This window comes from Sciurus carolinensis, chromosome 18 (assembly GCF_902686445.1).
Source record: "Sciurus carolinensis chromosome 18, mSciCar1.2, whole genome shotgun sequence".
Taxonomy (NCBI): domain Eukaryota; kingdom Metazoa; phylum Chordata; class Mammalia; order Rodentia; family Sciuridae; genus Sciurus; species Sciurus carolinensis.
The window spans coordinates 8633975-8646129 of record NC_062230.1 but is presented as its reverse complement, the minus strand read 5'-3'; positions in this window follow the sequence as shown (position 1 = coordinate 8646129).

Sequence of the window (12155 nt, the reverse complement as noted above, 5' to 3'; positions counted from 1 at the left end):
CTCTTATCCTGCTGAATTTTTTTCATAAAGGAATGTCAGAAAATTCCATTTTGGAAAAAAAATATAGTTTAGGGAGATAGAAGAAAGTTTCAAGCAAGCAAATAGAATTTTATGTCTTTTGTGTTTCAGAATAAAGACTTAAGGGAAAAGGATTTCTATGTAATTGCATTATATATTCAGAATAACAAACAATTTCCTTATTTAAGTACTCACTACAATTTTAAAAAGCTCACCACATTTAGGCATTCTACAGAACTCGTCTGAGGCAACATACAGTTTGCCAAGGCCACCTGGTATCTTTCAGCAACCCATTTCTGCTCTGCACAGCCCTGGAGGATGTATTAGGTCTTTTTCCTGTTTATTCCCCTGGAGGAACAGATGCCCCACCATAAGAGGCATTTGCATTTAAAAGGAGACTTTAATATAAAAGGTCTGAAAACAAGGGTATCTAGGTGCCTCCAGCTCCCTCCCAGGAGGGGAGGCAATTGGGATAAATGTTGATTGTGCATCTAGCAATGGGGCTCGTCACCTAGTAGACAGTTGCTAAATATTTGTTAAATAACTCATGCGTGTTTAACACATTTCCTGCAACTCTGGAGATCTCCACAGTTAATCAGTTTCTTTTGCCTTTGATTTTAGTCTTTGGGTCCACTAGGATTTATGAAAAAAGCCATCTCCCTATCTGAGGATGAGGAATGGAAGAGAGTTAGAACACTGCTGTCTCCAACCTTCACCAGTGGAAAACTGAAGGAGGTAAGAAAATAACTTTTAATGGGAAGCTTAAAGAATGAATTGGGGGACTGGTAGAAAGTAAGATCAGAGTCCCTTTCTGTGAGATAGTCTTCTAAGTCGGAGCTTCTTGAGAAGAGTCTTTTGGACTTAAAATCAGCATTCTACAGTGATGCAGCCACATCAATGTTTATAGCAGCTCAATTCACCATAGCTAAACTATGGAACCAACCTAGATGGCCCTCCAACAGATGAATGGATAAAGAAAATGTGGTATATATATGATGGAATATTACTCAGTTTTAAAGAAGAATGAAATTAAAGTATTTGCCAGTAGATGGATGGAGTTAGAGAATATCATGCTAAGTGACATAAACCAAACCCAAAAAACCAAAGGCTGAACAGAGATAGGAATGACAGTAGAGTGAAGCACTCATTATCTCATGTACATGACTGAAGTTGATCCTAAAATATGTAAAATCAGAAAAATGAGAGATTACACTCCATTTATGTATGCTCTATCAAAGTGTATAAATGCATTCTACTGTCAGGTACAACAAATCAGAACAAATTTTAAAAAATTTAAAAAAAGAATAGTCTTTTGCCTTTATGTCCAAATGACCCTTTCTAAAAATCATTATAAAATGTCACTTATTCCTATCGTGATGGAGAATATTTTAATATTATTTCTGGGGTTTGTTCTCCACATTTAACTATGGATAGTGTTGTGCTCTGTGCTTAGATGATCCCCATCATTCAGCAGTATGGAGATGTGCTGGAAAACATCCGGCAAGAAGCAGATAAGGGTGAGCCCATCACCGTGAACAAGTTAGTCATGGGGCAGCTGCTGGGGCTCTGAGCTGTGTCTTCAGACCCTCCAGCTGCCTGTCAGAGAGATGGATTCCCAGTGACTACACATGGCCAGGGTTGGGCCGCCCAAGAGAAAGCAGCCACAGGAAAGGACAGGGCAGCCGGGGCAAAGGGTCTTCTCCCCTGCATACAGGAGCCAATGTTAGTTTAGCTCTTTGTCACCTTGGACATTCTAGATGCCAGGACACATAGTTTAGAGAAGAAACGCTCTCATGCCCTCAGGGGAATGTAGAGAGTGGGAAGGGTGGGAGGGGAAAGGACCCAGCACACATTGACAGGCAGGAGAGTTCTAAGGCAGCACCTGGAACAACCTAAACCTCTTCACACGTGGCAGAGGATACCAGAAATATGCTAAGTGTTAATGTTTTCCCACCATTTTTCCTTCCTCCAAACTCAAAAGACAATTTGAGTTATGCAGAAGCCACTGGGTGCGAACAGACTACCCTGGGAAAACCGGGAGCTCGTGTTCACCGATCTACAGAATTCCCCGTGGCTATTTTAGGAGGCTTTATGATTTTTTTAAATGGAAGTTTTCTTGGTCCTTAGATTGTACCGAAATGATTCTGCCCTCAGCAAAACCTCAGAGCCTCAGGCAGGGAAAGAGCACTTCTCTCCGGAGCTGTAGCAGAGGTGGGTGGAAAAGCCGGATGCTGCTCCTGCCACTCAGGGCGGGGTTTTGCTGTTGTGTAATGTACATGTATGATTATACGAATGGTGTGAATTTACATCGTGTACAACCATAGAAACGAAATGATGTACCCCATTTGTGTACAATGAATCAAAATGCAATCTGTAAAAAATTAAAAGATAAACAAAAAAATTAAAAAGTTAAAAAATAAAATAAAATTATATACTAGAAAATAAAAAAAGGTAACCAAGGATGCTCAGAGGAAGGAGCCACATATTTTTATGTTTGTCCATATACACTGATATACATAGGCTGCCTCTGTCTGCCTCTCTCTTCTTCAAATAAAAAAAAATTTGAAATAGAGCCTATTTCATTGATTTAAATACAATAATTCCATGATGGTCAAGTTCAAACTATCAATGGTATGAACATCGATCAAAAGTCCTGCATCTTTTTCAGTGGGTCATAGAGAAGAGATAGGCTGACTGCACACACCATCGCGAATATATCTACATCTGCATCTGCTTCTATCCATCTGTCTATCCATCTCTGTTTCTCCCTGGTCTAATAGAACTTTCTGTGATAAAGGTACTATTGTTTTTCTCTGTAGCTTAATACAATTACCAGATGCATGTGGTATTGAGGTTTCCGGGGTACTGAAGAACAGAAATTCGAATTGCATTTCATTTTAACTTATTATAATTTAAATTAAAATAGCCACCTGTGGCTGCAGGAAACACTAGGAAACATCAGAGTTCTCAACTTTGACTTTATAGTTCAGTTTCAATTCCGCAGGATGAAGTTTGTGATAACTGGAATGGATTTACTGGTCAAAGTTACCAATAACAGCATCACAAATTTATCACGCCTGCATGCATTGTTCTTCATTTTGTATTACGTGATTGGAGTGGGCAGGATTCTAAGTATTTTAAAGCACCACTTCTATTCCTGGTCAAACATTCCCAGGCCTGACTCCGCTTGCCTCTCAGAGGCAAGTAAAGGCAGAGGCCAAATTATAATCACAAGGGCTGTGGGTGAGTATGAAGTAGGGTGGAGAGGGGGCATATACTAAGCAGACGATATTCAGGTCCTGATTGAATCACCACTAATTCCACTCACTTGATCCTATTTTCATAGTTCATGCCCAATGCCCTTCTATTGACACTTTCTTTCTTCTGCTATTTTAATTTCATTCATTAGAACCGGATCCGTCACTGCCCTTCTAGCTTTTTGCCTTGCTCTGTAGGTTCTGTCCTTGATGAGATCATTCATTTTGAAGTGCCCCAGGCCTTCTGTTACCTGATGTATCTCAAAACATAATGTTTATTTAATTTTTTAATTTGTTCTAATTAGTTGTACATGGCCATAGAATGCATTTATGCATTTTGATTGATCATGCATAAATGGAGTATAATTTCTCATTTTTCTGATTGTATGTTTGTAGGATCCCACCAGTCATACATGTATGTACATGAGGTAATAATGTCTGTTTCAAATCCCTGTTTCTTAAGTGAAATTGTGCACCTGAATCACTTCATTGTATGAAGTCTGGGTTTCGACTTGGTAGATCTGATGGAGGAGGGCTGAGAGTCAACATCTCTAATAAACTCCCAGATACTGCGGATACTGCTGGTTTCTGGACCACGCTTTTTGAAGTTGTTAGCTGTTTGAAGACAAAGGAATATAAAATCCCAAACTCCAGTTTAAGCCTTTTGTTGAAAAGGGGGTAATTATAAATAGTAAAGGTGTTAAAGCTACTGAAAAAAAAAGTTGATTTTATTGTTTTGTTGAGAACAATCTGAAGAATGCTTGATTTTTGTGGAACCCCTGAAAAGACCATCAGACATAAGTGGGGATAGTATTAGTTTGATTTCTTTCAGGACTTAAAAAGTCCATCAGCTAGCAAAGAACAAGAAATTGTCATGTAAGGGCAAATTTTGTGTTACCTATTTGTCAAGATAGAAGACTTTGGAAAAGCAGTATTTCCACTTCTATCAAATGATAGCCTTTATATCAATATTTTTATTGGTTCTTTTCAGTTATACATGACAGCAGGACCCGTTTTGACTTAATAATAAAAGCATGGAATGTGTCATGTTCTACTTTGGACCCCAGTACCTCTCCCTTCCCACCCCTATTTCCTTCCCTCTATTGATCTTACTGCCATTTACCTGTAGTTATTTTTTTATTTCTTGTGGATGCGGTAAATGGCGAGATTCACTGTGGTACGATCATGTATGTACATAGCCTTTATATAAATATTGACTTCAAAGTTCTTCGTTTTAAACTTGAAAACATCTACACTGAAGGAGGAGTGAAAATCCACTCAGATAGAACAAGTTTCCTCTCAGGTTGAGAAGTCTCAGGTGACCCGTGACTCACACTGTACTTGGTTTTAAGCTGTTTCTCACAGACAGCCTTACAACTCAACGAAAGAAAGACTTTGTTCATTAGAAACACTCTCTGTGTTTCCAGTTGGTGTTAAGTTTGACCTTTGTTAGTTAGACCACATTTGAATAGCATGAATTTTCCTGAGCCCAATCTGTCTCCCTTAAGTTCCTGCAAATGTGCTGAGATGGAAGATCTTTTAATTCTCCATACAAATGAGACCTTAGCCTGACAAACTGTCTTAGTGATTTTCCTGCTTTATTTCAGGTAAAATAATTTTTCCCAAGGGATAAAGCCACCATATTTTACTCCTAGCTAAAGTACTTACATAGTCATTCTAGGGGTACTTGGGGATCCTGTGTGTACTGATAACAGAGATGAAAAGACCCAGCTGTGGTGGTGGGGCTGACAATGAAGAGCAGACAGGCTAGGGTCCTGTAGGCCTTGGCACAACCTGGATTAGGACAATTCGAATAGCAAGAATCTTTCTCTGTAAGACATCAGAGTGAAAACCACCCCCAACCTTAACTCCAAATTGCTTTTCCATATTTCTCCCCAGGTATTTGGGTGGGAGCTTCCCTTTCTTCTCATCTAAACTGAGGTTTTCTAGATTGACGCGATTTTCCTGAAACGATTCTTCTGCTTTTGGCTCTCTCTGATCTGGAGATCATGGCCCGCTCAGTTACCATTATTACTGGGGGCTCCGAGGCCACTGCCAACACTCTTTCCCTCATTGTGTATGAACTGGCCACTCACCCTGAGGTCCAGAAGAGGCTACAGCAGGAGATCGAGGCAGCTTTGCCCAAGAAGGTATGTGGATGGCACCCGAAGCGGGAAGCAGACGGGAAACCTCAACCAGAATGCCTCCGCGTCACCTGCAATGAGAATTTTTATGAGTGGCGTCCGTTTTCATCCTTTCACCAGCACAATTTATGAAGGACCGAGAGAGAAACAAGAGGGACAGGGTAGGGAATAAATATTATTTGCAGACATGTCAGATCTTTGTAATACAGTGCTGGCCCTGGTATGTGCATGATCTGCTAAACCAATGCCACATAAGAAACAGCCCACACACCTCTGTGGCCTGGGACGACCAGCACTGATCGCTGGAGCGTCTGAATAGGTAACTCGGCTGATATTGCTACCGGACTCTGGCCTGACTGTCTGCTGAGTGCATCTGGCCTGCACGGGGCAGGCTGCCTCTGCTCAGCTCATCCTCCGACCCCCGACAGGCACCCAGAGTGAAGAAGTCAAGGTAGGGCCAGGGTGTCGGCTCCTGAGCCAAACTCCTAACCTCTACGTGGTGACCTCTCTAATGTCACACCAAGGAGTAGCCACATGTTGCTCAAGCTGTCTTCACATCTCTGCCCAAACTGGGAGGTTTGTGGTACGAAGAGACCTGGACTCTGTGGCTGGCATGGCTGGTTTGGCAGTGAGGTGGAGGCAAAGCACCATCTTCGGAGCTCACGGTGAAGCCCTGAAGAACAACAAGGAGACTGGTCCAGAAGCAGAGGGCGGGACTTCCAGTCCTCTTCAGAGCTTTGTCTAGAACTAGAGTTGTAAGTCTAGGAAGCACACAGTTTAAACCTTCTTCTGTCAAAATGGGATAGAGAAGGACTAGTTTCTCCCCCAATCATTTATGTTATTGTCAATTTAATATAGTATTTCTGTCCATGTTTTAAGTAATCAGAGGGGTTACCAAACAGGAACTGTCCACTGAAATGCCTGAGGGAAGCCAGGTGAATGGTGGATGCCTGCAGTCCTAGCTAACTGGGAGGCTGAGGTTGGAGGCTCTCAGTTTCAAGCCCAGATTGGGCTAGATAATGAAACTCCATCCCCAAAATAAAAAGAAAAGCCTGATGTGGATTAGAAATAGGTAATTTTGTTCTTTTCCATGGTCTAATTTCCTAGGTATTCACATATGGCCTTGCCACATCTATTTCCTGCCACTCCAACACTTGACACGGTTCTGTTGATTGTCCTCCTTCTTGGGGCCATAGGAATGGCATGTCTCCTTGTGTAGTTGCTTTTTAATATTGATGATCAATATATCATCAGAAACATATTGGAAAAACATTGGGAAGGTTTTACTGTATTGGGACACAAAATAGTGCACAATAAAAATTTGGCAGTAGTACATAGATAAAATATATGAAAATAAACAATTGCGGCTGTGCTTGAGTTTAAAGGAGCCTGTGATTGCTTTCACATAATAATGGATAAAGAGACATTCCTCTGAGCTTGGATGCAGTGTTTAGCCTTTGCTGCTTTCTTAGTCGTAATAGTTGATTCTAGAGATACTGTACATAATAAAAACATTTCGGTTGGTCATGAATATGATTTGTGCTTTTCCTATGTTTAGTCTAATTCTTTGAGAATCAGAATAAGATTATAGTCTGTCATTATATGAAATTAGAATAGACTAAATATTAACTATAAGTTGATTTCTTTGTCCTTTAATAATAGTAAAAACTTTTCACTGTTAAACACTGGAGTTCATGGTGGGGGTGGTTTCTCAGAAAATCTAGTGATGTGTTTGTTCTGAAGGTTGAAGGCTGGCAGATCATGGTGCCCTTAGTTCACCTGGGAGACAAGTTTGTTTCAGTTTAGCTGGGAGACAATGTTGTTTTAATCTAACTGGGAAATAAGGTTGTTTTGGTCTGGGCTGTCATACAGAGAGAATGTGTACTTTGAGAAAAAGCATAGATTGTACTTTTGAAGGCTTTTCTTGTTTTAAACTAACCAAAAATGATATAATCATTACTAAAGAAAAATATCTATAAAAAGGCTGGCAGAAAAAATAAAGACAGATTCAGCCTCAGAACACTTGGTGTCTCTGCTGTTTCTCCACCACACTAATGCCTCCCATCCACCTAGGACCCCCGACCCCTGCTAGGGCTGGACCCCGGCATGGCCTCCCTCTGGAAAGGTGATGGTGACTTTATCTCATCTCTCTTGAGTGAAATCATTATAATCTACGAGTCACATTTCATCACATGAGAAAGAAGAACAGTCCGTGGCAAAGTTGAGGAAATCAGCCCTAGGTATGGGATTTCACAAGGGTCTCCCATATTCATAACCACACCAGACATCTCGGTGAACCCTTCATGGGTGGAAGGACGTGATTGCTGTTAAAATTCTTTGCAAATGCTCAGGTCCTTTACCAAGGCAAGTTAACGTTTGGACCTCCAACGATTTAATAATACTATGTAGATGGAGCTGAAATTTAACTGCAGATGTCAATTTCCCCAAATCTCTTTCTTTCTCTCCAGGCAACTGTCGCCTATGATGCCCTGGTACAGATGGAGTATCTGGACCTGGGGGTGAATGAAATTCTTCGATGGCTCCCAACTGCTGCCAAAACTGACAGGATCAGTAAGAAAGATGTTGACATCAAAGGAGTGTTCATTCCTAAGGGGACAGTGGAGATGGTGCCAATCTTTGCTCTTCATTGAAACCCAAAGTACTGGCCAGAGCCTGAGGAATTCCACCCTGAAAGGTACAGGGTCTCTAGGAAGCTGCTTTGAACCAGACTGGCTCAAGCTGCTTCTCTTTCTCCCCTCCTCTTCTTTTTCCTCTCTCTCCTTTTAATTTTTATTTTATTTTATTATTTATATTATTAATCATTGAACCCAGGGATGCTCTACCCCTGAGCTACATCCTAGCCCCTTTTACTTTTGATTCTGGGCCTTGATAAATTGCTGAGGATGGTCTCAAACTTTCAATCCTTCTGCCTCAGCTTCATGAGTAGCTGGGATTACAGGCATTGCAACTGAGTACAGCCCAAACACATCCTGATACCTCTTACTGGAGGAGACATGTGTGGTTTTGCATTCACTTCCTTCTTTGTCTTTTTGTTTTTAGAAGCCTTTTATGACAAAGTGATAATTGTTGAAATTGCACCAACTTAGATCAAAGAAAAGAAACATTCCCATCCATAGCTCCAACACCTTAACATAAACCCCTTTAATAAGATAATGGGCCAGGCGTGGTGGAGCATGCCTGTAATACCAGGGACTCTGAAGGCTGAGGCAGGAGGATCTCAAGTTTGAGGCCGGTCTCAGCAATTTAGTGAGGCCCTAATCAACTTAGTGAGACCCTGTATCAATATGAAAAATAAAAAGGGGCTGGGGAGGTGGCTCAGGGTTAAGCACCCCTGGGTCCAATCCCTGGTACCAAAAAAAAGTAACAGTATGACTTATGGGTAATGCTTGCCTAGCATGCTACAGGCCCTGGGTTTGATCCTAAGTGCTGCCAAAATAAAGGTAATATATTGAACATATTTCTACACATATATAGATTTTCAGATGCTATTTTGATATTGCATTTTACTTGTGTTTTAAATTGCACATGGTAACACTCATTGTCTGTTTGTTGAAAATGAATCAAAGTGAATTATAGTGAGTGGTCTCTGAGTTTATGGTTGTGAAGTTACAGGAGGCGGAAGTGCTTGTAAGGAAACACAGTCCTCTGCAAGGCAGTTAGAGATCGACATGTGGAAAGAAATGTATATATATTTTTTCATATATATTCACACAGGAACTTTTAAGTACACACATTTGTGTATTTGTGTATTTATATAAATGTGTGTGTAGTGAAATAGTGAATAGTTGATAGTTTGCTGTAAACAAAAGAAGCACACACACACACAATTTTTGGTGACTGTGTGCATGTGTCATAATTCACTTAACTACCATCTTATTTCAGATGGTTAGGCTTCTTATTCCTTTCATGTTGTTGTTGTTTTGTTCTGTTCCCTTGACTTTCTCAATTTACCACGAGCTTTAGGAAATGTTTCCATCTTCCATATGATGAAACATGGGTTCCCGTCCCTGCAGTGTGAAGTGCAGCTTATGGCCTGGGAATCTTGATCCCTGATGATTCAAGTAGCTGCACTTACGGTGGTGAGAGCCCCTGTCCTCCTGGTTCTGTCTCTGGTGGCCATCCTGGAACAGCTCCCTCATACTCTCTGTAGTGGTGTCTCTTCTAACATCAAGCCTTCTGCTCTCTAGACATCCAAGATCTGAGACATTCCTTTTTTTTCCCCTTTGGTACTGGGGATTGACCCAGGGGTGCTTAACCACTGAGTCACATCCCCAGCCCCTTTTTATATTTAGAGATAGGGTCTCACTAAGTTGCTTAGGGACTTACTAAGTTGCAGAGGCTGACTTTGAACTCACGATCCTTCTGCCTTAGCCTCTCGAGTCACTAGGATCACAGGCGTACACCACTACACCCATCCAAGACATTCCTCTTTGAAGTTGTGTTGACTATGCTCTTTGAGCCAGACTCAGGTTTCAGATGCACTTTCCCTCTTAATGTATTGGTAAGCAAAATAGAACATGAAGATTTTAGGGAGGAGGGCATACAGTCCAGACTTCTTTGGGGTCCTACAAATACATTTCCTGAAGGCAGAGACCTTTTCTTGCCAGCTATGTTGTCTTATGTCAATAAAAAGGCTACACATAGGAAGTTTGTAAAAATCAATCGGAATCGACCAATTCCTCTGCTTTCTTGATGGAGGACTTTGGTGTTCCCTCCAAGTTCAACACTTCCACCTCCAGTGGCTTCACCAAAATAAACTTATAAACTGCTCACTATACTTCGCTGTTTATTTCAGTCATCAGATAGATAGTGAATTGTTACCATGTGTCAGGGACTGGGTGAGGCAGTTAGAAATCCAAATGTTGAAAAATATCTATCATGGAGTATGCTTGACACATACTCAAGCGTAATCCATGTCATGAGTCTATAGAGTACTTTTAATGTATCTCCACGTGGCCATGGCCTTCCCCAACAGCTTGCACCTTCTTCAGTTGCCCCATTCACAGACCACCACAGCCCTGACTTCCATGCTATTTTGTAGCATATTACTTATAAATGTTTCAGAATGTTCTCCAAAGTATAAGAATTGCTTTAAAAAGAAGAATTTTGATGTCTTCATCATATTTGGCTAAATCACCCTTTTCTCACTAGTCAAGTGATGAGGAATCGAAGTTGAAAAAGACACGGGTCTATATGACCACAGCATTTATCCTAGCGGGAGAGATAGACAAGGAAGCTAATGGTGATCATTGAGTAGAGAAGTATCATGTACCTTTATAAATCATCTGACTTTAACCACTCTGTGGGATGTAGAAATGAGAAAGAAAGTTTGAGAAATAAGGAGGAGTAAGAAGAACAACAGAAGAAGACAGAGAAGAAGAAGGAGAAGGAGGAAGAGGGGGAGTTGAAAGACCACATCCACAATCTTGATTATGAACAAGGGAAGGAAAAACAAAAATATGAAGGGAAAAAATTTAACTGTGACATAGGTTTTCTCCTGCTTCTTCCTTAGTGAGCACAAGACCAAAGTAAGTGTGAGTTGAGGCAGGAACACACTTGTCCTTCCCTTGGTCTAATTCCTATGTGTCTCTCAGACTGGCAACATATCACCCTCCTCAACAAAGTTTTAGTGTTCCCAGATATGTTTTCTTTGAAACAGAGTTCACCTCATGTCATCTCAACCAGACTAGAAGCTCCTACAGGGTTATGGGAGCAGAAAGGACCATTTGCTTATAATCTCGGAGTCAAATAACTACAGCAAGATTTCCATGAGCAACCCTCAAAAGTATCCTGTTTACTCCTTGTGGAAAGGTGTAAGTGAGAACCACAAACACGTAACTCTTGTGGTTTTTCATTAGTCTGTTTTTACCTACTATTTTGGAACCAGGTTCAATAAAAATAACAAGGACAGCATTGATCCTTACATATACATGCCCTTTGGAAATGGACCCAGAAACTGTATTGGCATGAGATTTGCTCTCATGAACTTGAAACTTGCTCTTATCAGATTATTGCAGAACTTCTCCTTCCAACCTTGTAAATATACAGGTAAGACAAGGTTTCTGTAAAAGTAATGTTTTATTGGGATGTCTCTTTTTTCAAATGGAGGGGTGTATATACAAAAAAATATTTCTATTCATCTTTTATTATTTTTTTCTTATGGCAAAAGAATCTATTTGAAGCCAGGTACGAACTTTAAGGGGCCCTTTAGTTTGGAGCTATAAATCTGTGTCTGTGTAAAACACAATTATAAAGATCACATAGTCAATGCAGATTATCATGACATGTGGTCTTTTTGAAATTGTGTGACATTTTAAATAAGGTTTGAAATCACCTGGAGGTGGGGCATATTGTGCACAGTCCTGAGGTCAATGATCATGTTGTGAGGTTTGAGTGGAGCTCTTCTCACCAGGACTTGGAGGAGTTCCATTTTAACAGTAGTTTTCTACCCCTGACTGTATGTTGGAATGACTGAGAAACTTTAAGAACTCATGTGGCTGGGTGATCTCAGATATTCTAAAATAATTCAGCAGAGTATGGCTTTAAAAGCTCCCCACTCACTTCCATGTATGTCCAAGGTTTAGAATCACTGGTTTGAAGCATTACTGCTGAATATGAAGAACTCCCATGACTCAGGGTCATTCTGACTCTTTGGCTGTGTTTTCAGGAGCTCTTCTCCAGACAAACTGGGCACCTTTACATTCTCATAATAAGT